Here is a 3,725-nt window from a genome sequence, read left to right as displayed (position 1 = left end):
TTATTTGTAAAGATCCCAGTGCTGGGAAAGATTGGAAGCAGGAGGAGAAGGGGATGACAGAGGATGAGATGGGATGGTTGGATGACATCACCAACTCTATGGACATGAGTTTGAGTAAGCTCCAGGAATCGGTGATGGACAGGGAATTCTAACGTGCTGAAGTCCCCCATAGTGTAGTGTAGTGTATTGTAGTGTAAAAAACAGCATAGTGATTTGGGGGGGGGGGTTGTTGACAGTATTCCACCACATGAACACCTTTGCTTAACTTCAAACTTGGCCCTTGTCATTGACTTAGAATTTCATGTTATCAATATTAAAAGTATTACTATAATCCCTGGAATGTCATATGACATATATAGTACAGCACACAATTAACTTTGAGCCTCATGGGTGACTCAGCAGCATAGTAGATTGCTAATGTTCACTTGCTCTCCACTTACTGAAATTATCAGACCCCATGAGACTTTCCACGACAAGCATCCAATGATAGTTAGCCCATTGTCCTACTCAGTGGTGACAGTTTTACTTTTTATTGGTGTGCACTATCAGTTAGTCAAAAGGGGCCTCATGGTAAATATATATGGTAACTTTCTCCTGGATCAGGTGAGATAAAGGACTTTTCTCATATGTTTGGGTCAGACTCCTAGAGCATCAGCTCGGGTGTTCAATTGTGTCCTTCAATTATTGGAAGCAGAAATTGCATGCCATAACCACATAAATAAAATTTTAATGATATTTTGCATCTTGGAAACTACTCTGAGAAGTCCAGTGAGATAGGAGACATGACTCAAGCTCCCATGTGCACCCTAAAGGGGAAAACCTAGCGCAAACATATGCTTTCTCTTACTGTCTTGGCAATTAAGAATCACATTCATTAGAGAAGAAAGACCAAAGAATATTGCATATAATGAGGCCCTATGAGAATTCACTTTCAGAAGTCCCAAAAAGTTACATAATGCTTTTCCTCAGTATATTCAAGTCTGTCTCATCAAACTCAGGGTATGAGAAAACACGATCATCTTGCAGAATCTTCATGAGCGGCTCCGTCTCCTCACTCTTTTAGGGGAATCTTCAAATTTTGTCCACCATTCAAGGAATTAACTGGATGGGAGGACATGCATGTTTCCCTGACAATATCTGGGTGAGCCACAGCATCTTCATAAGTGCTGGAAAAGATGGAGTAGCACAACAGGTCATTTTCTTTTGTGAATTTTTACATGAGTCAAAGGAGAAAACAAGATAAGAAAAGTTTAATAATCAAGAGACATTCCAAAACAGGTTCTTGATTTTGTGGAGGAAAGAATTTTTTAGATAAAGACAGTTTGGGGAAATGATGAGATTAGGTACAATATTGACTCACAGTTGACTGTACCCAGGAGAAAGTGGGCCAATTACATTCCTCTGAACATGTGTGTTGATTGCTCAGTCATGTTCAATTCTTTGTGACCCCATGGGCTGTACCCTGCCAGGCTTCTCTGTCCATGAAATTCTCTGGGCAAGAATACTGGAGTAGGTAGCCATTCCCTCCTCCAGGGACTCTTCCTGACCCAGGGATTGAACTTGGGTCTTCTGCATCACAGGCAGATTCTTTACCATCTGAGCCACTAGAAATCTCATAAGCAACATGGAACCAGGAAACCATACACAGGTTTTAGAATTTATGCTGCTTGGATTCTCAGAAGAAGCAGAGCTGCAACTTCTCCTTTTGGGACTGTTCTTGATGAAAGTGAAAGAGGAGAGTGAAAAAGTTGGCTCAACTTTCAGAAAACTAAGATCATGGCATATGGTCCCATCACTTCATGGCAAATAGATGGGGAAACAGTAGAAACAGTGGCTGACTTTATTTTTCTGGGCTCCAAAATCACTGCAGACGGTGATTGCAGTCATGAAATTAAAGGATGCTTACTCCTTGGAAGGAAAGTTATGACCAACCTAGACAGCATATTGAAAAGCAGAGACATTACTTTGTCAACAAAGGTCCATCTAGTCAAGGCTATGGTTTTCCCAGTGGTCATGTATGGATGTGAGAGTTGGATTATAAAGAAAGGTGGAGTGCTGAAGAATTAATGTGTTTGAACTGTGGGGTTGGAAAAGACTCTTGAGAGTCCCATGGACTGCAAGGAGACCCAACCAGTTCATCCTAAAGGAGATCAGTCCTGGGTATTCATTGGAAGGACTGATGTTGAAGCTGAAACTCCAATACCTTGGCCACCTGATGCAAAGAGCTGACTCATTTTAAAAGACCCTGATTCTGGGAAAGATTGAAGGCAGGAGGAGAAGGTGACGACAGAGGATGAGAAGGTTGGATGGCATCACCGACTCAATGGACATGGGTTTGGGTGGGCTCCGGGAGTTGGTGATGGACAGGAAGGCCTGGCATGCTGCACTTCATGGGTTTGCAAAGAGTAGGACACGACTGAACGACTGAACTGGACTAAATGCTTCCTGTAAATTGAAATGAATGTCCTCTTTAACACCATCTCTTGTTTGAATTCTGACTTCTGTATTATAAGGGTCGCCTTGGAATATATGAGACCTGCCCTATACCACTGCTCTAAGGACTGATTTCAGTTTACCACACATACTCCACCCCCCTGCCCCCCCGCCACACAAGCATATGCAAACCCCTCTGCCCACACACACAGCAGACCATTGCTTCCTGTTCTGTTCTTAGCATAGTTTTCTCATACTCAGCTCCTGTGGTTAATCTATTAATACAAGTGGGTATAACTCAATCGGACCGGATCACATCATTTCTGCAAAGAATGTAGACATGGTAACTGAAATTCCAATTTGTACATTTCTTATGAACAAATAAATTTGAGGATCCAGATTGGCATGCTCATTTTATGTCCTGTATCAATGGAAACAGAAAGCATCTGCTCAATAAACAGGAAAAGAGAGAGAAAGAGAAAGAGAAAAATTGGACATGAATAAACATGAAAAGAGATCTATTAACTCAAGTGGGTCCTGAGAGATGGCGAGAAAGGAAAAAATATTCTTTTTACTCCAATTCTTATAGCTCCTTGATAGACAGGGAAAGCATATAAAGGAGTAAAATAAATTTGGTTAGTAGAAAAAAGCAGTGATCTTTTTATGGTATCAATCACTTGCAGATTCAAAGCTCCAAGAGAAAAACATGCTAAGGGAATAAATCAACATGTCAACAAAGGAAATATGCAAAGTACAATTACATTAGGCATATTATGCATGAAGCAGTAGAAGACTTGTTCCCCTCCCTCCCCCCCCTCCCCATGGCTCTTCCATACTTATTTGGCCAATTGGATTTTATATGATATTACAGGGGCACGAGACAAGTCTCTATTATTTTCCTTAAGTTTCATCTTTTCTTTGTTATTCCTGGTTTCAAATTTTTGATCTCTTTTGAAAACAATCCGTGGAAACACTCTATTCCTGGTTCTTGCTTTGTACAAAGGTCCCCTTAGACCACATTATTAAGTTCTTCACACAACATGGTAATTTATTTTCTAATTCTGAATGATCTTCTTCACAAGATTCATCTCTGGGGTTTTAGGTCATATGCATATATATTTTATTTTGTTGTACCTCACCATTATAACACAAGTCTCAGAGAAGCAGGGCCTTCACTTGTGATATCAGCTATAATTTTTCAAAATAGTATGTGAATATATGTATACTTATATAGAAACAAATCTGAGAAAGTGAGAAATTATGAAATAAAATGTTTGGCAGAGATAATGAAT

The sequence above is a fragment of the Muntiacus reevesi genome, chromosome 1 (genome assembly GCF_963930625.1).
Source record: "Muntiacus reevesi chromosome 1, mMunRee1.1, whole genome shotgun sequence".
Lineage (NCBI taxonomy): Eukaryota > Metazoa > Chordata > Mammalia > Artiodactyla > Cervidae > Muntiacus > Muntiacus reevesi.
This window is presented reverse-complemented; position numbering follows the sequence as displayed.